Raw genomic sequence first — 23,184 nt, 5'->3', positions numbered from 1 at the left:
GAGGTGAAGAGTTAAACCCTAGGTGCATGATATGTTTGGTGTTCTTGGGGTTCTAAAAAGGCCATTAACACTTTACAGAAGACAAAAGGGAGTAGAGGACATGGATGGGATCAACATGAAAAGGCACAACATTAATAAAGAATGATGTAGTTTGTTTTTAACATTTTACTCAGAGAAATGTACACTACAAGCTAAACATTGATATAATACAATAAGACTTATCTTTGACAAACATGTATTATGCTTTCTAGCATAAATAAACTGTTGGCAAACTTAGCAGCAGCTCTGTGTTCAATCCTGTACCTTTTTGTTGAATCAAAGGGAAGTATAACCTCTCTGATTGGCTGTGTATCTTGGAAAAAAAAATCACTGGATTTCTCTATGCCTGCTTTCTGACCTATAAACTGAAAAAAAAAAATCAACCTACATAGTTTCAGTGTTCTGTGGTTTTAAAAACCAGTTCTTTGCAAAAGGTTGGTTTATTAGATGAAACAGGAGAAAGAACGTATTTAATTAGTATAGAAAGTAACTAATAGTAAAATAATAAATCAGTCATGAATGGAGATTGATGTGGATGAACTAACTGGGCTCAGAGAGGTTGATACTCCTGGCTTTTAAAAGTGTTCAGGTAAATGCATAGGTAATCCTATTCTCTCCCACAATTCACCAGTTCATTGATTTGTTGAAGTAACATACACTGACTATCCCAGGGAGATAGGTTTTTTGCAAGGTCATGGGTATATAGAGACATTTATCTGAGCAGCCTGAGAATCTGGGGGGAGAGACGGCCAAGCAGGCAATTGCCATGCCCCGTGTACTGAACTATAATACAGAGATGCTCGAGGGGCTATAAGATTGATCACAAAGAAAGAGCAACTAATCTGGCTTCAGGATGAGGGTACCAGAAAAGGCTTTTCAGAGATCTGTTGCATGATTTTTACCAAGTAATTTAAATTCTCCCTCCTTTTGAGCCCATGATAGGATTGCAATACCTGGCTCCCTGATGGTTGGGTGGTTTAAAAGACTAACTTTGGCTAATTTGTAAGCAAAAGTTATAGGATGCCTTTTCCAGACTGGGGCATTTATTCCTTGTGTAAGACTCTTTTTATCTGTATGGTGACAAAAACATTCCAGAGGTGGCTGTTCCATTAGCCCAGATCTCTGAATGACTAGATTCATTCAGAACTACTCATCTAAGTGGCTCTGAGCTGCCTACATGTCTCTAGAAATGGCTACATATATTAGAGGTTAACAAACTAGAATTCATGGACCAGTATAGTGAGTGGTTTATTTTTATATGAACTTTAAATAAGAATGATTTTTTAAAATGTATTTAAAGGTTTACAAAAAATGAAATAAAAGAAAAAGAAGCAGTGTCAACAGAGACTATATATTGCTTATCAAGCCTAAACTATTTATCACCTGTCTTTACTGAAAAAAACTTGTCATCCCTTGATGTAGAGTGAATGAGAAATAAATTTTTGTTTCTTTGTTTCCTGATATTTTGTTACATCAGCATAACCTAGCATTTACCTGACTGATACACTTGGGAAGAGGGAAGGACAGCCCTGGTAAGTGGAGGGAATTAAGGAACAAGAGCCACATGTGTTCAAGGCAGTGTAAGAGACTCAGGATGGGTCAAGGCAGGTTCAATTGGACTAATGATGGGAAGTAAGGCAGAAGAAAGGTAAGAACTGGATTAGGTGGAGCCCAGTATGTCACACTAAGACTTTAGATTTTAATTGTTAAAGCATGGCAAGGCCTTGTCACAGATTTTGATCACAGGCCTGACATCTAGTTTTGTTTTTAGTTTTTAAAGAAAGATTACTCTGTCAGTGATATGAAGGGTGACTTATTTGGAGAGCAGGGTAGAATAAGACTAGAGGAAGAGAAATTAGTTAGAGGCAGCAGTAGTGAGAGAGGAAGTTAAAGAAAGGAGAAAAATAAACTATTGTTCTTGGTACAGATTCCTAAGCCCCTCCTTGACCCTGAATCAGTAGGTCTAGGGTGGGCACAGGGATCTGTATATGCAACTTTATTATAGTTGATTCTTAGGATTAGTGATGATTAAGAAACTTTTTCAGAGAATGATTTCTTCAGTTTTAAATCCTAAGTAGCTTTACTTCTTTCAAATATGTGAAAATTTATTTGTCCAAATTCTCTGAAAGGAGTAGGTTAGGGTCCACAGAAAATGCTAAGGTTAATGCCTGTCATTTCCTTTTCTTTAAGGCCTTTAGCCTAATAAATACAGGCTTCAGAAGTAATCTTCAAACCAATTTGCTAATTTGTAGCACTGATTCCTACAACCCCAGCATTGGAAGCAAAGAGTGAAAAGAGCTATCCCCCTGAGAAGTATTTTGACAGTGACTTCCCACGTCTTTATTTCGACATTTTCTAATAGTGTGACAGCTCAGTGAAATGCATAGAATTCATTGTTCTCTTTGGGCTCCACCAGTGGCCAGCCTGATGGTCTAAAACAAAGGATCACACATTTTGGCTTCCATCAGAATCACCTAAAAGATCTATTTGAACACCGATGCTGAATTCTACTCCCAGAGTTTTAGATTGAATAGGTCGGGAGTGGGGGCCAAGAATTGTCTTTTTCTAACAAATTCCCATGGAATGCTGGTGCCACTGATCAGAGACACTTTGAGAACCACCATTCTAAACCTATATGGCTAACTTCCTTCCTCAACTACTGTGATTGGTCAGGCCTCAACAAGTCAACCTGTGGCTTTCTTTGTCCACACTAATTGGGTGTTTAAGCCCTAAGTACATCACCCAAGTTGCTTCATTTGTGGTGAAGCTTAGGACTTTTGGTTAGAATAGTATTTTCTTCTAACTAATGTGATTTGTGGGCATAAGGCCAGATCTGCTGGCCATTTGACCATTTGCCACTGTGAAGGAAGTCAATTTGAAGATGAAACATTCATGGAGAAGAGGAATCATGGAGAAGAGAGAATCAGGAACAGCATCCAAACTTGTAAGCCTGGGCCCAGATCAGCTTGTTTTTGAAAGCTGATGTTCTGTGGAACTTCTCACTTACCTGAGCCAATAAATGCCTGAGTCAGTTTAGATTAGGCTCTTATTTGCACTAAACTGATAAAGATGCCCTCTCAAGGGTGACTTATGGTGCTACCCTAAAGCAACGGGCAAAACTCCATTGAGCAAAACTCCATGTGTGGCCACCCAACGGAACCTCTTAGTGCCTTCTGGAGGACATTCAGAGAGGAATATAGGGATTTGTAAGGACTGTCTTGATCAACTTCTTTCTTTCATATCCTGGCCAAATCAAGTCCCCATCCCTGCTTCAACCCCAAATCAAATGCTTACTGTAGATTTACTATAAAAATTAATCCTGACTCAGCATTATAATCTAGTAACAATGATTTTTTAAAAACTGAAAGGCAATTTTGCATACTATTTTTGAATAATTTCAGATAAGCTCAGGTGCATGCAGGGTGGTATGACCAAAGATTGCTTTTGAGTAATTTCATAAAGTAGAATGTGGTAAGATATGGCACAAGTTGTTCCTACTTGAAGAGAAACTCCAAAATGGGTTGAGCGTAAGGCTAGACCAGTGGTTCTCTATTGGAAGCCATTATACCCCCCAGGAAACATTCGTCATTGTCTCTTGACATTGTTCAATGCCTTAAGATGTTTCCAACTCTCATTCCTGGGCAGGAGATACTACTGGCATTTTAGTTGCCAAAGGTCACAGAAACTGCTGAGTGTCCTACAATACACAAGACGGCTCTCCACAACAAAGAGTTAGCCAATTCAATGTCAATAGAGCCACAGTTGAGACATTATGGGCTAGATTTATGAGAAATCAGATGACTCTGTAATGTGTGAACTTTTTATTTGGGGCAGAATAGGGGGACATTATTTAAGACTTGGCTGACCTAATAGAATGATGTCCTAACTGGTCAAAGAAAGGATGAACTGTCATTGTCTAGTCAATGACAGATAAAAATGGGATGTCAGATGAGGCAGGGGACAGATTTACAGACCTGAGAGATATAAAGCAAATCACAAGTAGTTTACCTTTTAAATTGAAGTAGACCAATATTGGACAGGTTCTAGGCTGCACGGTGAACTCAGCAGTGTTCTTTATTTTGCAAAGTGTTGGGTTTTGCTTTCGTTGTTTTTCAGTGCAGGAGTGAGGTGTTGGACCACTCTGATAATTAATTCCCTTAATTCTGGCCCCAAACATGAGTGTTCTCATTTGTCATAAATACAATTTGCAGGAGGTTTTAAAATGTAATACTATAGCATTGAAAATACTCTTGAACTAGGGTGTGACTCAGTGATAAGAGTACTTGCCTAGCACCTGTGAGGCACTGGGTTTGAGTCTCAGCACCACATAAAAAAATAAATAAATAAAATAATGGCATTGTGGCCTTCTACAAGTAAAAATCTTTTTAAGAAAAGAAAAAGAACACTCTTAAAGTAGGTTCTTATTAAAATGGGGAATTTGTGGCCCCTCATAAGCTAGTTAAGCATAAATTGCATGTTAGTACATAAGAATTTTATCTGCAATTCATTATAAAGTAGCAAATTCTTTAAGTAATGTAATTCATTTCTTTTCTTTTTTTCTTTTTTTTTTTTTTTAATTTTAGGTTCTGGGGATTGAACTCAGGACCTCATGCATGCTAGGCATGAAGTCTACCATTGAACTACATCCCTACCCTTTATAAAAAGTGGTTTTGTTTTGTTTGTTTTATTTTATTTTATTTATTTTTTAATTGTGAGACTTGGTCTCACTATGTTGCCCAGTCTGGCCTTGAACTTGATCTGCCTGCCTTAACCTCCCAAGTAGCTGGAATGACAGGCGCCCCCACACCAGGCATAATTCCATTTTAAAACTTTTAGGAGTTTTGTAGAAGTGCATAATTAAGGTATCTGATATTTTTTATTTGATTATATGTGTTTTAAATTCGTATTGTACTGCTTCTTGAAGGACTATTCTTCCAGCCTGGCTCTTTGGGAAAGTTTTTATACTAGCATCTCTAAATTGCTTTAGAAATATATTTACGATGAATTCTAATGCTGATAATGAGCATATCTGGAGAGTGGAGAGGGGGGTCCCACTTTTTGAGCCTGCTTTTAGGGTTATATGCTGGCTGTAGGAACAGGGTATAATTCAGAATTGTTGGAAGGTGGCATGGCTTAAGGTGAAGGAAATACCAGAAAGGTAGGTGAGTATAATTGAAGAAGGTGATGGTGTATTGTTTGAATTTTTATCCCCAAAGCAGTTAGTGAACATTGTAAAGTTTTTTATTAAGACATTGAACATGTAGATTTAGAAATATGACTGAGAAGATGATTTTCTCTGTACAAGATCCAGGGTATATTTATACCAGAGTTTCTTTATCTATTCATCTGTTGAAGGGCATCTAGGTTGGTTCCACATCTAGCTATTGTGAACTGAGCTGCTATAAATATAGATGTGGCTGGGTTGCTGTAGTTTGCGGATTTAAGTCCTTTGGGTATAAACCAAGGAGTGGGATAACTGGGTCAAAGGTGGGTCCATTCCAAGCTTTCTGAGGGTTCTCCACACTGCTTTCCAGAGTGGCAGCACCGATTTGCAACTCTACCATCAATGTAAAAGTGTGCCTTTTTCCCCACATCCACACCAACATCTATTATTGTTTGTGTTCTTGATAAAAGCCATTCTAATTAGTGTAAGATGAAATCTCAGAGTTGTTTTAATTTACATTTCTCTAATTACTAGAGATGTTGAACACTTTTTCATATATTTATTAATTACCTGTCTTCTTCTGTAACGTGTCTGTCCAGTTCCCTGGCCCATTTATTGATTGGGTTCTTTGTATTTTTGGTGTAAAGTTTTGTAAGTTCTTTATAAATTTTGGAGATAAGTGCTCTATCTGAAGTGCGTGTGGAAAAGATTTTCTCCCACTCTGTAGGCTGTCTCTTCACATTCTTGATTGTATCCTTTGCTGAGAAAAAGCTTTTTAGTTTGAGTCCATCCCATTTATTGATTCTTGCTTTGATTTCTTGTGCTTTGGGAGTCTTATTGAGGAAGTCTCATCCTAAGCCAACATGATGAAGATTCGGGCCTACTTTGTCTTCTATTAGGTGCAGGGTCTCTGGTCTAATTCTTATGTCTTTGATCCATTTTGAGTTGAGTTTTGTGCAGGATGAGAGATAGAGGTTTAATTTCATTTTACTGCATATGGATTTCCAGTTTCGCCAGCACCATTTGTTGTACAGGCTATCTTTTCTCCATTGTATGTTTCTGGCTTCTTTGTCTAGTATGAGGTGACTATATTTATTTGGTTTTGTCTCTCTGTCTTCAATTCTGTACCATTGGTCTGCCTGTCTATTTTGGTGCCAATACCATGCTGTTTTTGTTACTATTGCTCTGGAATACTATTCAGCCATAAAGAAGAATAATACTATGGCATTTGCAATTAATGGGATGGAATTGGAGAATATCATGCTAAGTGAAATAAGCCAAGTGCAAAAAACCAAAGGCCAAATGTTTTCCCTGATAAGTAGAGAATGATATATAATGGGGGTTGGGGGGGGGGAGTCAGAGAAAAATGGGGGAACTTTAGATTATGTAGAAGAAAATGAGAGGGAGGGAGGTATGAAAAATGGTAGAATGAGACAGACATATTACCCCATGCACATGTATGATTACACAAACGGTATGAATTTACATTGTGTACAACCATAGACACAAAATGATGTACCCCATATGTGTACAATGAATCAAAATGCAGTCTCTAAAAAATTAAAAGCTAAATAAAAAAAATAGTTATTCTGAAAAAAAAAAAAAAAATCCAGGGTGCACCCAGTGGTTAGCTGAAAACCTTTGTGCATTGAATGAATGCAGAGAGGCAGTATAGGTGAGTGGGTGACGGAACTGGGTTTCCTGGGCTCAAAGGCTGGCCCTGGAATTTCCTAGCTATAAGATTTAGTCTAATTATTTAACCTACCTTTGTGCATCAGTTTTTTCACCTGAAAAATGGAGTTAGCAAGTGCACCCATTTCTTCTAAGGATTAAATTCATTCATACCATTAAAGCACTTAGAACAGTCCTGGCATATAATAAATGCTGAATAATTATAGCTCTTATTGTTAATAACAACATTTGTTGCTGTGAAGCAGATGATGATGATAAAGAAGAATAGTTGCAGTGTGAAAGAGAGGCAAAGGGATTACAGGTATGGACTTTGGACTTGAACAATGTAAGGTTTTCGATCTTGACTGCACATTAAAATCTCCTGGGGAGCTTTTACAAATAGGAACACTGGAGCTCTACCCTAGTATAAGGATGGTGGGATGTTTGGAAGTGGGGCTTGGGCATAGTTTTGAGGTTTCCCAGGTGAGTCTAATTTGCATTCTAATTATGAGTCACTTGGTGTGGGACCTGAAGCTCTGGCCCAGGAGTAATACAGAAGGAAACCGGTGTAGGAAAGTTTGAACAAGACTTCACCTGTAGGGAGAAGAGGACTCTTGTGGCAGCTGCTGCAGGCCCTTTCTAATGTTCCAGAACAACCTCCCAGGCCTTGCTCTGTGCATCCTGCTCTGGGCCCAGAATCTCACAGCCCGCTAGATTTGTCAGCTGTACAAGAGCCAATGACCATGGGAGGTCAGAAGCTGGGCACAGCCAGACTGTGAGGAACCCAGCTGGCATCTACCTGTCAGGTCATGGGTTACATATCACACGAGTATCATGCCTTTATGAATCAATCTACCAACAAGGACTTGTTGCGTGCCTTCTGTGGGATCAGCAGCATGCCAGGTGACTGGAGGGCAGCAACTAGATAGTGATGTGACTGCTGTTGGAGAGGAAGTCATTATTGTTTTGTTTGCTTTTTCTATGGGAACCAGCTCAGGCTTGTTAAGTGGTAATTGACAGTCCTCTCTTCTAAGGAAGTTTCTCTTGGATTTGCTGCCAATAGGAAGTGTATTATTTCTCAGAGTACTATAGCACTCATTTATCGAGTGCCCACTCAATTATGAGGCATGACAGAGTTTGCCATCTAAGAAAGGAAAGACCACTTAATGATTCCTAGAGTCAGAAGTCTGGAATAAATAGATAGACAGATCAAAGAGTTAAGGGGATTTCATTGTAATTGGAGAAGCCTTTTAGCAGAAGCTGGGTCTTCCACTGAACTCTTACAGGGGTTCTTAAATGTGTGGGAAAGCAAGTATATTTTTTAACATACAGGAATAGTGATTTCAGCTGATAAGGTAACAAGGTACAGGCTGTGGTTATTTTGCTAAATCATGGTGAGAACAGAACTTGGTAGAAATTGTTTTTCTCTTTGGGGATCTTAAAGATTATTTTCCTTCACCCTAGGAGAAACTGAACATTCTTAGAAGGCTAATCACAGAAATTTTCTGGATCTCATTGTTTTTCTTAATAGTTGATCCATGCGAATGAGAGAAAAAAAGAAGCTTCACCCTTTGGGACAGTTCTCTGTACATTTGAAGAGTTCCTGGTTATTGACCCAAAGTTGCAGGACAATTGATGCTTAATGACCCAAATTAGACCTTGTTCCTAAATTGACTTGGGTGTGCTTTGGGAAGAAAATAATGGGAGAACATTTGGAAGCAGGTTAGAGGTCCATTGTGGATAGAGGTGGAGAGGGGGAACATTTGGATTGGGATGGGGCAGCTTAGAAATGAGACATACCTAAGACTTCTGCTACTTCTAAATGGTAGTGTCTTTTCACTTTCTTAACCAAAATATCCAATATCATCAACATCCTTTGTAATTAAAATTTACTCCTTTCCTATAATAAGAAGTAAGTACCTTGAAGGCAAAAATAATGGTTTAAATACATGCAGTACCTGCCTATCATGTCAGTGAAATTGGAAGGAAATATGGGCAGATATTTCCATCATGTTTTCTTGGTAAACTCCAGAAAGGCACCATTCAGGGGATCAGCAATTACAAGAAAGATAAATTATTGTTTAGTTTTCTCTCTTTACACTTCTACCTTTATCCTTTTCTCCTCTTTTCCGGGGTCTACACGAAAGAACAAAGAGAGGGAGAGAGGGTCCGTTGGTATAAAGACCGTTCAAAACACTCCACAGCCAATCTAGGAAGATCATGGAAGACCTCTTCCTCCTTGTACAGTGATTTTATAAAATTCTCCTGGCTAGAGGAGTAGTTTTCTCCATGTGAAAAAAAAAAAAAAAAAAAATTGACAGCTATGTCTTACACAGTGTGAGAAGAATGTCTTGAATTTGCATATTGCCTTTTTTCTGAGTAGGTTCAAACTACTATGCAAACATTACATCATTACTCCCTGGGAAGAGACTATGGGCTGAGTCTAAGGAGAATAATCCCTTTTCAGAAGTTTGGAGGAGCTCAAATACAAATAAGTGTCCTCACTGAGTTCATGCAAAGTGCCCTTCAGTGGTTTGAATCCCTCACAGGAGAACTGACATTAATACTTATCATGGCTAGATCTTCTAATGGTCCAAATGGTCAGTCTTAGAACTGATGTTTATCTGGCATCTTCTCTTGAAACAAGGCAAAAAAAACAATGAGCTCCACATGGTGGAACATGCCTGCAATTCTGGTCACTGCAGAGACTGAGGCAGGAGGATGGCACTTTCAAGGCCAACCTCAGCAACTTATGGAGACCCTCTCTCAAAATGAAAAGGGGTTGAGCTTGGTGGCGCATGCCTGTAATCCCAGCAGCTCCAGGAGGCTGAGGCAGGAGAACAGCAAGTTCAAATCCAGCCTTAGCAACTTAGTGAGTCCTTAAGCAACTTACTAAGACTCTTGTCTCTAAATAAAATACAGAAAGGGCTGGGGATGTGGCTCAGTGGTTAAATGCCTCTGGGTTCAATCCCTGGTACCAAAAAAATAAATAAATAAATAAAAATAAAAAGGGGTGGGGGATAGCTTAATGGTAGAACACTTGACTAGTATGCACAAAGCCCTGGGCTCAATCCCAGCACAACAAAAGCAAACAACCAAAAAAAACAGAACAAAGCAAAACAAGAGTACTTGTGTTAACCTGACTTAGCACCTTGGATCATGCCTAGGGTCTTACAGGACTCTTCAGAAGGGGACTGGAGACAGACTTCCTCTGCTGTTCTGGTTTTAATATTATAGTAAAGTACAGTAGTTCAAAATTCTGTTAGTAACTTGAAGGGGAAATAAAAACAATGGTTATAATTTGCAGTAGTTATAACTTCTTTTTCTGTCTTTGCAAGGAAATTTTAATCACATCTAATAAAATTGCTTATGTTCTCCTTTTTTAATTCCCCACGCCCACCAAACCCTGCTCTGCCTGCCATTTGGCTGTCTTGAGAAATCTCAGGAGGCTCTGCTCATGGAAAAAGCTCATAGGATATGAAGAGAAATGGAGTTGGGTCTTGTGGATCTAATATCATTTCCTCAAGTCAAGTTCATTTCAGGAGATGATTCACTGAAGAAATTATCAGAAATATTGCAGCAAGAATTGTTTGGAAATCAGAGGTGAAACAGGAACTATTTATCAGGTCAAGTTCTCTTCCAATTTCCTGGCCTCTGATACAAGCTGCCTTTGGATTGTTTATTTCTACAAACTGGTTTGATACCCTATTAGAAAGGGTAGCTGATCATTAGAATCTTTCTTCTCTCCCCCTCTTTCTTTTTCATCTTCAACGTTTTTTAAATTTTACTTTTCAAATTTATTGTTAATATTATTTTCAATTGAAAAATCATAATTGTATACATTTATGGGGTACATTGTGATATCTTGATACTGTATATAATGTGGCATGATTAAATCAAACTAATTGCTATATTTATTGCCTCACTATTTTTTTTATGGTGAGATATTTGAAATTTACTTAGTTACTTCAAAATATAGAATATGTTATTATTGATTATAGTTGCTTTGCTGTGTAATAGCTCTTGAAACCTATTCTTCCTGTCTATCTGAAACTTTGTTCCTTTTGATCAACCATTGTCCATTTCCTCCTTCCCCAACTCTCTCAGTGTCCTGTTGACCCTCAGCATCTTTATTTTTTTAATCACCAAAGTATCTATGATAGGAATGTTACTGGCCATGTAAATCTTGCTCAGCTATAAATACTTGCCCTGTATTTAGACTTGGCAGTGTACATGTTGAGTTTACAACCAAAGCAGCAAGTTGACAGTTCCTTTCAAGTGGTTAACTGGGTTTGGGGAGGGCTCTTCTTATTTTACTCCCCAAATACTCCCTTGGTAATTTTTAAAAATCTTCTTGGGAGTATGGTGGGAGTCTTTGCTTTATTAAGGTTGAATAAGAGACTGTGATGTTTTGTGGTATGTATTTATAATTGTACTGCCAGATTCATCTTATCTCCTTTTCTTGTTGTATACATTATTCTTGCTAAGAAAATTTCAGTGTTTTGCCTTCCTAAGGCAAAATAAGTCCATTAAGATGGGCTCTTGGAACCTCTTGCCCCTACTTGTCTATATGAGCTCCTTTTCCACGCCCCCCCCCAGATCCCCCTAGCAGTCATGTTTTTTCTCATTTACCTAAATTGACCTTAACCTCTAGTATCATGTGGGAGAGAGACTGTGAAAGTTGTGTCATTATATATCATTATATATTTATCATGTTCAGTAGGTTTGGGGATCACAAAAGCATAACTATCTATTTGCTATGTAACTTTGTCTTCCTCTGATTATTTTTAATATTTTCTTCCAGTGCCTTAACATTCCTGTAATATTGGGACCACAGCCAAGGAGCTCACCCTGGGAGGCTTCTCCCAGCACACATTTAAGGAGTCCTTTAAGTGACTAATTTATATGGAGTTTATATGTTCTGTGCCTTCTATAACCTACTGAAACTCCTACTAGAACCTGAACTCCAACTCAAAAATGTTTAAAACAGTGGTAAAGTTCTTTCCTTTGGAATACATGCATGAACCTTTCATAGATGCCGTGTGTTGTATTGGAATCCTTGCATAATGTGGCAGCACGGTCTTGGACTAGGTACAAGAGACACCTATCTTGTACTGAAGTTGTTTCTGGGAAAAAAGTTAACAGCAACTTTCCACTGTGTGTAGTTTTAATAACCCAGTGTGATAAGTAGTATGTGTTCATTCTGTGGTATGTGGTCATTGCAGTGGATATTGTGGAACAATATCCACAATAAACTCTGTTGGTGGCTCTGGGGGTTCTGCCTGGAGTTATTCCCATTAGTGGTAACAAGCTCTGGTTTTCCAGGTTCCAGAAATCCATAACTACTCTCCCTGGTAGATCTGTGTGTGGCCCTCAGATTAGCTCTCTCTGGATCAGCTCTGAGAGGTTCCCAGGAGAGCTGTTCCTCAGACCTGGCATGTTCTCCCAGGGCTCCGGGACTTCAGAGGAGAGTGGTGAGACACTCAGTTTGCTAAGGGAAAGGAAATGACCTTTATCAGAGCAACATTGCATTTCAAAACTGATAGAGACCTTAGCATTCCTCCTGTGGTGAAGAAAGCATCCTAATAATGGTGCCATTAAAGCTTCTAGCTCTTCCTCAGGTTTGTCAGGACCTTTGAGTTCAGGAATGAATGGAGCTAATAAGCCAGTGGTGTTTAATTATTCCAAAATGAAGTTTTCAGACCCTTGATAAAATTTTAAATTGCCTGGGCATGTCCCATTAATAAGCAAATGTGAAAGTAACAGGTGGGAGTTTGTAAGTTGTGTGTGAAAAGAATTCTGATCTCTACTGGTTATAAAATACTGCCTAAATTATAAGTAATATTCTCTCTGTTTCTCCAGAGGGTGAATCTAGTTGCCTTGTTTAAGAATGAAAGAAGACATTTTTAAAAGCCATGTTATGGAAGGACTCATTTGAATCTGAGATAACCGCAAAATTTTCCATTTTTATCACCTTAGGATGTGACCTAGGGGGCATAATCCCAGAAGCTGGGATTTTCATCCAGGTTCTGTAATTCACACATTCTATGTCCTTCCAAAAGTCCCATAACTCCTGAGTTTCACTTTTTTTCAGCTGGTGAAAGGAGGTAATTCATGCCCATTTTTCTTCCCTTTATGGGAATGTGCATGGAAGTGATTGTCAATGGTTCTGGAGGCATATCCAGTGAGGTTTTCACTGGGATAATGTGTGGATATTCAGAATTCAAAATAGTAGGGAGGTTGGGGGAGAGGTGTAAGCAAGAACTTGAGTGGCCTTCCTGGGAAGAAGGAGTCAAAATCTTGATGTTTTTCATCATAATTTCAGGTTACAGAAACCTTCTGGGTGGGAGAGGTGATTAAATACTATTAGAATATGTAAAGGTCTTTGTATTAAAGTACTAGTGAGGACAAAAAGAGTCATGCTGGGTGTGAGCAATGATACTCACTGGATGTTACCTTATTTCAACAAGCAAAGGATTCTGACTTGGGTGTGTAAATCTAAAGAACTGGCAGTTGGCATGGGCACCCTTAGATGAAATAGCATAGACGGGAACCCTAAATCATTTTACCTGAAGATCCATGCTTCCTAGATATAGATTTTTCAGTCTATTTGGAGAAACAGAGTAGCTCTCAACACTGTTACTTCTAATTATGAGAAATAAATTGGAAATTATAGATAGCACACACACGTAGTCAAAATAATGTGCTATGTTAATATAAAGGGAGAATGAAGGAAAAGAATTTCATATAAAGCAACATGGCCCAATTGGGTCAGAAGATGAAGTGCAGTGGTCAGGTACTGCACATACAGAGTCTCTGTGAACGTAAAAGTCCCTTTGCTAACTGACGCATGTGTAGTAGACCGCAGACTGTCATATCCTAAGTGCTTATAGCTGTTAGTAATAAGATTTTCTGAAACGGTGAGCTAAAATTGGTGATGTTCCAAGCAAAATGCACACCAATCTTCCCTTTACTAGACATAGTGGCTGTATTCCTAGAAAATTCAGTTGTATTAGACCTATGAAAAAATAGTTTATGCTTATACATAAAATAAAATCAGGATCTTTTCTCAGATGACTATAACCAGGGGAAAACTCTTGATGCCTAGCCATCTTTGGCTATTCGGGTCCCCTAGGCCATTTTCCTTGATGAGTAAGGCATGTCACCTGTTTTGTAGGGTGTCTGGACTCCTAGGGCCTGCACACTCACAGCCACAACATACCTCCAGGCATCGTGACGATCAAAATGTGTTCTCATGTTTTCAAGGCACCTCTGGGAGTGCCGAATTGTTATTGAGAGATGCTGGGGTAGGGCCCAGCCTTACTGACACTGCTCTGGGTATAGCTGGGATTTCCATGCCTTCCAGTAAACTCAGGAATAACCAATAGAAGACCATTTTGAGCTTCCTGGGTCCCATATTTCTGATCTAATTTTGTTTTTCAAAGTACCCATCTTCTGGGGGAAGCCATTATGGTTTTCTGAAATCAAAAGAGCCTGTCAAAGTTCTAACTCTAGGGGATAAGGAGAGAAAGAAGGACTGAATGGCCCTTAAGCCCTAAGGAATTACCTGAGACTTCTTAAATCCATTGTGTATGGGCTGGCCCTGGAAAGAGAGTTCAGATTTTCTGTTCTTCTGGACAAATAGAGTCTCAATCATGTCATGTTTAAGAGCGTTTATTGGAAAATTGGACAGATCTGGGTTTAATTCCTGTTTCCAGGTAGTAGCTGTGTGACCTTGGACAAGTTAATTCGCAGTCTGAGCCTGAATACCTAAAGTGGGGATAGACTTATGTTCTTAGTCCATTCCTTCTACTAGAACAAAATACCTTAGATGAAGTCATGTGTAAACACAGAAATTTATTACAGTTCTGGAGGTTCAGAAGTCTAAGATCAAGGTACTGTCAGATGTTTGGTCAGGGCCCATTCCTCTTAGATGGCATTTCTGTGTGTCCTCACCTGGTAGAAGGGGTCAATAAACTCCCTCAGGTTTCTGTTTTAAGAGTCTAATGCTATTCATGAGGGCAGATCTTCCCAGATGCCCAACTAATACCATCTCCTTGATGATTAAGTATGAATTTTGGAGGAACATTGACTTTCAGACCCCAATACCTACCTTGCAGGTTGGTAATAAAGAATAATTTAATAAAAGACTTTGCATGGTTCTTGGCACATGGTAACAACTTACTACACTTAATCATTGTTACTTATGAGTAATACAGTCATATTTGGGGACCTTATATTTTAGGGGAAGAGCATTAGTTAAAACAAGCTATGTTGAACAACCCTGTCACAAGGTATGGCTTCATTTCAGCAAAAAGGGATGGGAATATTTCTAGAAAATAATTCAGGGGGAAACAAGTTATCTTTGTATAGCATTACATGGAATGTTACAAACACAGAAGCAGATCTTCTCTGACCCTTAATACAAGAGCATTCACTCTTAATACTTGTCCCACAGGGACCTCTGAGTAACTTAGGTAGTATAACTTTATACAATGAACCTGATACAATAGGAAGTGTCCAGGGGTCTGCCATGGAATTATAGTTGGTCATCTCCTGTTGCTGTATTCTCAGCTAAGCAGAATTAGGACCTCTTACTACCCTCTGGAAGATTCATTCATACAATTGGTCCTTATCTATATTCTATTCCCAAAAATGAATATTAGTGTGCGCTTATGCTGGTACAAAACAACCAAGCACTCTCCTGCTTAGAGAGTTTCCTGGGACAAATCAGAGAAAAACAATTTGAATGTATTGCATGAAAACATTTTGCTAGCTCAGAACTTCTTAAAGAGACCCAGCTTTCTTATGGAAAAAAGCCCAGGATTCTTAGAGAAAATATTGAAGGTTGAAGCAGCATTTTTCCTTTTCCCTTATCAGTGATGTTTTGCCAAAAGAGAATCTCGCTGGCTGTCATTTTCATGAAGAATAAAGGGAAGTTTTTATCATAGGCCCCCATCATTCTGTGGGCAGTTTTTCATATTTTCCCCCTTTTTAACAGTAAGGCTAATACTTTTCTTATAAGTGTCTGATTTCATAAAGACTTTGGGATAAATTTTTTAAATGATACAAATAAATGAGGACTAAAGGAAAAAATAAATGAAGGCAGGTATAGAAAAATGTGTGCCTGCAGAATAAAAACTGGGCAATAGACTTCCTAGTAACTTTGACAAAGAGGGAAACTTCATTTGGTTACATGATTTAAAAAGATGAAATTTCTTAGGAAGAACGCCATTGTCCCTGGCATTGAAAACAGAAGTAAGTTTTCTCAGTTACTCATAAAAACAAAGTTTGGAGCTCTGATAATCAATTTCTTCAGATTCCCACAGTGCCTGGCACTGGCTCTTGTAGGACTGCTTTCTAGAACATCCCTCATTGTTGGCATTTTCCAACTCTAATTCTGTAAAGCAAAGTAAGTAACCTCCAGGCCATTGTCCATTTTATTCTATTCATTTTCAACTGAACTTTTGTGAAATATTTGGCAGTACAGAGTTAGAGGTCATCTCTCATGAGTACCTGGAACACTGCTCTTCATAGCAGATGACAGAGTGTAAAGTCACAAGCTTGAAAATGCTCATGGGTAGAGGTGACGTTCCCTTAGCAGTGTAAAAAGGGAGCCCAAAGGTTTGGAAACTGAAGAGAAGGCCAACCCCCCCTGCATGTAAGATAAGTACATCAAATAAAATGATGACAATTTGAGGGAGGGAAAGAAAAAAATGAATGATAATTTTATTACCTTCATTGTTACTCACACTTTTGTGTATTTTCTTCCTTTTTTTAAAAAAAAAATTTCCTCATGGGCAATGTTAACACAATCAAGATGTGCATACAAATTCATATCATTTTTCACTTAACTAAGCAACATAAAATAAGTTATTACATTTTCTATTCCTGGAGTGTGCAGGATGCTGTGATAGGATTCTCACTATGGCTTCAGACCTTCCATAAAGTGTATTCTATACCACATGCTGCAAGGAAGCGAGGCTTTAGGAAATGAGGCTGTTTAAACAGATTGGGGATCAGTAAAGGGAGGAGAAGGAGCTTGGGAGGTGAGACCCCAGTGTGGAGAGGGCTAACTGAAACAGAATCAGAAGGAGAAATGGCTGTGGGACGTGAGCCCCTAGAGAGTAAGAAACTTCTGCTTCCCCACTCAATGCAGGATTGCGGACTCAATTTATGTTTATCTAAAGATGGAAAAAGTGCACCTCCTGAAATCCTTTTAAAACCATCAGCATGTGTAAGACCTGCCCTTTCATAAAAAGAAGTAAAATCAGGATGTTTGATGGGTCATAATAAATAGGGCAATGCTATTTAATCAAGTTTTTTTTTTTTTCTCTCATTTTTAAAGCAGCTTTTCCAGAAGACACCTTTTTCCATGGTCAAGAACTTCTTTTTTCTTTTTCTTGGGGGGGGGGCGCTAATAAAATCCATTTATTAAAGAGGGAAACACTGGTATTTACATTCAGACTAGTCCTCCACCCTGCCATGCAAACACTTCTTAATAATCGGTGTTCACTTTGTCACGTTTTGTGTTTCTCCTTCCCAGAAATAAAACCTTTCTGATGCTTAAATACAACCAGAAATTCACTGAAGGCATGCCTCAAATGACCTCTAGATTCAGATACTCCTTTTGTGACCTCGTACAAGTTTCTTTGTTTCCGTATTATATTAAATGTGTCACTTCTCCCCCCACCCCACCCCTGCTTTTGGTCCTGGGGATTGAACCCAGGCAAGTGCCCTTCCACTGAGCTACATCCCCAACCTGAAATGTTTCACTTTCTTTTTTTGCACTTTTGTATTACCTTCTGTTCCAGCAAGGGATGGGCGAATGCTTTTTTCTAAATTCTATTCTAAGTTTTCTCTTGACCAGATGCTGCCAATAAATTCCATCTTCTCCAAGGACTGCAGTGGAACTACAAGGGAAAAGGATAAACTCTACTTTTTATCACATGTGACGTACAAAGGTCAGTGCCACTGTATATGATTTTTTGCTTTTGCTTCATTCTCTGACACCCTTAAAAACAGAGGGACAGAATCTGCTAGTGGACTATTTCTTCTGAAGAAATTCAGCCAAATTTACTTTAACCACCTAAAATCTCCCCTTCCCTATAAATGGTGGAAGTATCTGAAAAGACATAATGAAATTAGAAACTTTGAATTGATGTAATGATGCAGCTGGGATTAATGAGAGGATGGATTCTGCTGGCAGTTGAGAAGCTTCTTCCATTACCTAGTATTCACTTAATGAAAGGAAAGAATACGTGTTTGGAATTTTTTCTTCTGACACTGCAGATTTTATAAGTTGCTTAGTTTTACTACTAAAAATTCAAGTCTTAAAAATAAATAAAAACTTTTCTTGTATTGAAATGGGAATGAAGTTTTGTGTTTCTAGAGCAACAGGTAGGTGGGTGATTCCCAGGTGGTTTGCTTATTTACAGCCCATACTGAGTTTCAGGAAAGTAAATGCACTGTAGCTGCTCCCCATCGTACAAGTCAATTTCCTGACACAGTGATTCAGAATTTAACTGAAAAGTGCATTCTCTTTTCTCAAAAGCTAGAGAAACACTTCCATACTGAACTATATGAATCAATTTAAAGTGTCTGATGAGAGGTTCAAATGGTGACCAGGTCCCTGGAATTCTGGGAAAAATCAGAATTTGCCTATTGATTATAATTCATTTCTTTCCTTTGGAGCTCTGGCAACACCATTCCTAGGAGGACTTATTTGGGTCTTTCCCTGGATCCTGAGAACGTCTGTTGCTTTACTCATGGCTTCTAGAACTTTATCTTTGTTCTTCCTTTCCTTTGGGTACTTCCAGCCTGACAGAGCTGGCGTTTACTAATGGTGGTTACTAATAACCTTCTAGAGCCTTTCAACCAGGAAGTTTCCTCCCCTTCTCTCTCATTGGTCTCACCCCTCATATTTCTCTGTCTATTCCTACCCTACCTTTTCTGCCTTCCCTCAGTCTTTAACCCTCTCATCATTTGTTTAATCTTTACATTTTGATACATTTAAAAATATAGCAAAAGCATACAAAATTTATGATTAATATTTTAAACCCCCAATTTTATTTTTTATAAAATATAGATCAAGACTTTAGATGCTTGAGTCCCATTCTCTTCCTCTTGCTCTTCCTAGAGTTGACCCCTATTGAGTACCTCAGAAGTTCGAATGATTCATCTGCTAGTCCTTCCATGTTACCACAGCCTTGCCAATAAGAGCTTCACAGAGTGTGGTTCTTTTGCTTGGGATCAGTAGTAGTTCAGAAGTTGAATATTCCTAATTCGAGAATTCAGTATACAAAGTGTTCTGAAATCTGCAACACTTCTGCTTCCAAGCATTTCAGAAAGGGATGCTCAAGTTGTGTTGAAGTGGCTGTGTGCTAGATGGGGTTGTGGATAGTCCCAAAACCAATTTAATAAAAGTTTTGTATGTAAGTTGTAAGGAAAAATAAAGATAGTGTGCCCCAGAAGTAAACTTGTTAGGAAACATCAACTGAAGGAGAGTTTAGCAGATGCAGCCCGGGCCTTTCTTGCCCAGAAGAGCTATTCCTGCCAGAATGTTATCTCTCCGGTTTCCCCTCTGCCTAAGCAGACAGATTCTTAGTGACTCTTCCTTATTCTCCTTCACTTTCTAAGAAACTTGACCTGGGTTTTCAGTGTTCCTAATCCCTCTCTCTCTCTCTTCCCATGGATTTAATGTCTATAGTTATAATGCTGGCTGATGACCGTTTCTTGATTCTCTGACTGTGTGAGGGTTTGCCTTCAACTCTTAAATGTGCACCAACCCCAAGCTTGTCTTTATCTAGGTGAAGAAACTAATGCAGTGGGTTCTGATGCAGCCTCCTATTGTAACACACCAGAGCAAGCTTGGAGGTAGTAAGGGTGCTTATCCACCTGGCTGAAATCTGGCTTTGCCTCTGGATCTGCACAGCTTTGTGCCCTTATTGCCAACTTTCAGGTCCTTGTGGGCAAGAATGGACACAGGATGCAAGGCACCAAAATGTGCAAGAGATCCTAGAGCCTGGGATGTCAAAATCAACTCTACTGGGTGAACTATTGCCTACCAGGGCAGATCTTAGCAGGTGTGACTTTGAAATGATCCAGTTTCAAGGTCCTAGCCCCTCTATTGGTGTTGAGTCTGGGACCCAAAGCTTCTGTTTCCCAGGTCTCCAGGAATTGTTGACAAGAAAACAAAGAATGAGGCCTATAGTCCTGGGTTGGTGCTGGGTATATGTGGGGGACCTTCTCACTGGCTCCCCCCCTTTATTATATGTGTAGTGGTCAACTTACGAGTTTCTTTATGCGGTTCTTATTGTTTTGCTTCTTATAACCCTTCTTCCTTCAGTTTCTTTCCACTATTTTTTCTTTCTCTCATGGCCTTGACTTATGAGTCTGCTTGACTTTCTCTCTCGTACTGTTTCTAGTCAGCTTGTCCTCTCAGCTGGTGAATTGTAGTGATACATAAATGGGGAAATGGAAAATATTGATTTGCCTTGTATAAAGTCTGCCAAAATTTTCTTCATCCCTTCATCAAATACCAGGGAAATAATGTGGTGAGTAATAGACTCCAACAGGCATCTGAGATTCAGGACACATGCTGTAGATAGTATTTGCCTGGGATGATGGGGAGAGGGACTAAATTTAGTCTGTAAAATGATAATATTCCTGAAGAATGACCCTCTATTTTTACATATTCCATTTTTAGCTTTCTTTGGTGTTAAAACCCCTAGTGATTAAACTTGTGGTTTGTGAGAAAGAGTGATTGATCCACTTTTTTCTCTGTACTGTTGAGCCATCTCTATTCAAGGTTAGGTTATGGCGTTTGAGGATTCTCTTGCCAGTCTCCTTTTCAGGCTTTTGAAGGAAAACAAACAAAATGATATAAAACATTTGTAAAAAGACCCAAATGAAACCATTTCTCATCTTCCTAAATATTAGAAGATGCTCAAAGTTCAAATTCCAACCCAGACTACTCAGTACCTGCCTCTTTCTGGCAGTCCCAAGAATATTGGGTTGGGTATCACTGGAGCATCTGATTGTCAGGACTCTGCTAACTCCAGCATTTACCAGTCTTAGGCACATCATTGAATCCTTTTGAACCTCAGTTTTATCATGTGGAAAACGGGTTGATGAATAAATCTATGTTAGATTGTGATAAGCAGAGGTAGTGAGAGGCAAGTGCTTAGTGGAAGAGGTAAGCATTAGCACGCTGGTGTTCCCTACTCACAATTACAGTTCTTCTTCTACCTCTTCTTCTCCCCTTGTTGGGGGCTCTGCCATGTTGGCGGCACCAGGATGGCGCCTGATCACATCGGCAGCGAGGAGGTTAATTGACATAAGCACACTCAGGTGATTTTATCCTCCGCGCACACAATGTATGCGCATGTGTTCTCGAGCACTAATTGCCTGCTCCCAGCGACTCGCCTAATCTTTGCGTAAGAGGCGTGGCCCTGCTCTCCGCCTCCTGGAGGTGATATAAGTGTAGGCGGAGCGAGACAGACAGACAGCAGCCATTAGCAGAAAAGCAGGAGAAGAAATACACACCCACGGCAGCAGCCAGAGGGAAAAACACGCAGCAGCAGCTAGTAGGGAAAAGCGGCGGCAGCAGCCAGAAGAAAGAACACAGCAGCTAGTAGGGACGGACAGCAGCCATTAGTAGAAGAAGACACATGCAGGGAAAAGCAGCTAGGAAACGCGCGACGGCAGCTAGTAGAGAAAAGCAGCACAGCAGCAAGTAGAGGCAGCGGCGGAAGGCAGATCGCGGAACGGAGAACTGAGACGCATCACTAGGGCACCTTGGGTGGACGTACCCTTAGTTCACAGGATGCAGGACTTTGAGGTGTAGCAAGTCTCTTCCTCTAAGCTCTAAGCAAAGCCTGTCCTTCTCTCAAAGTTTCTCTCTTAAGCAAAGTCTCTTTCTCTCTGATAAGCAGGGTCTCTCTCTCTCACTCTCTCAAAGCAAGTAAACCTCATTTCCTCTATCCTCTATAAACAAACAAGCAAGAAAGCAGTGCACTAAAGAGAAAGAAGTGCCTCAGTTTCCACTCCACCACCAATAAGACCCGTGCAAGTTGTTGCTGCAAGCGGTGACAAATATCCACGGATTTTGTACCTCAAAGAGCCAGTGACATCCCCTCTCTCTCTGACTCCTCCTTCTATAGTAGTTCAAAACACAGCCCTACCACGGGGCTGCCTCAGTTGAGTCTTGGCTGCACTGATTCTTGTTAGGACACCTGGGCAAATCCTTCTACCTTTCTGAAGTTCTTTCTGTATCTGCGAATGGATGATGAAGATCATGATCATGATGATGGTGCACCCAAGTTAAAGTTTTAACGCTGTGTCTGAAGCATAGTGAATGTTCAATGATATTTGCTATTATAATATGGTCATTTATATTTTCTCAAGGATCAGTCTTGGATTCTTGCTGAATTTCTGGGGTGCTGGCAGAGTTGAGATAAAGGGCTAGTAACCTATAAAGTTCTGATGAAAAGTCAGTGCCTTTATTTCTTTTTAGAGAAGACATACTGTCTTGATTTGTTTATAAGGTGTAAGTGAAGTCTTAAATGATTTCTAGGAGTCCCTTCTTCCAGCATGGTTCCTCTGCCCAGCCCCCAGATGAAGGCAGAGAGAGAGCTGCCTTAGGGCCCTTCCAAATTTGCTGTTGAGTGGGTTGGGGGGAGGGGAGCTGCTGGTTGTGCAAGGAAGTGAACAGGTTCTTTACTCTGGACTTCTCCACACCCCATCCCCTCTCCCTCCAAAATATAAGTAGATCCAAGAAGCATCACTGCTTAGGACATTGCCAACCAGCCCCTTTTATGTTTTATAGTTGGTGGAAATTGACTGACAGTTGTTTAAAAGCAAAAATGGAATCTGTGGTTGGTGCTGGGGGAAAGCCAGCATGCAGAGCAGCTAAGTGCCCAAAGACAAACTGCCTGTGTTATAGGTTTTTCTGAGCTAATTTCCATCTAGCTCCTTTGCTAAGCCTGCCTAGGATACAATCTATATATAGTCCATTGTCTTTGCCCTTAGCAAACGTGGACTCTCTAATCACATCAGCTCTTAGTTTGGCTTCTTTCTGTACTAATTAGGCTGAGTCTAATCCATATAAGCTGTACTGTTCCCCTGTGTGTCCCATGGTAACTATCCACACCTTCCTCATAGTGTGTTCCAGCCTCATGACTTGAACAGTAAAAGCTCAAGCCTGACTCTCCAAAGCCCCTAGTGCTTTTCCTAACCCAAGGCTAATAAGCAAATAGTAAGGAGTTCTCGTCCCTTGGCACCACTGGGCAATCAGATTCTCTCCTAAA

General features: G+C 39.6%; 1 long non-coding RNA gene across 7 annotated transcripts in view; it reads left to right on the top strand.

The window, feature by feature from the left end:
- Positions 1–23,184, top strand: part of LOC306645378 — an 83,927-nt gene that overhangs the window by 1,729 nt on the left and 59,014 nt on the right. For 2 of the 7 annotated variants that reach the window (XR_013759619.1, XR_013759620.1), the window contains exon 2: positions 17,745–17,838. The exons of 4 other annotated variants lie outside the window; for them this stretch is intronic. This is a non-coding gene — a long non-coding RNA (uncharacterized lncRNA). Of the gene's footprint in view, positions 1–17,729; positions 17,839–23,184 lie in introns of all 7 variants that reach the window. One more of the 7 variants, XR_013759624.1, reaches the window with a different exon arrangement.

This window comes from Sciurus vulgaris (assembly GCF_902686455.1).
Source record: "Sciurus vulgaris genome assembly, chromosome: 15".
In the NCBI taxonomy this organism is placed as follows: Eukaryota; Metazoa; Chordata; class Mammalia; order Rodentia; family Sciuridae; genus Sciurus; species Sciurus vulgaris.
This window is presented reverse-complemented; position numbering and strand designations above follow the sequence as displayed.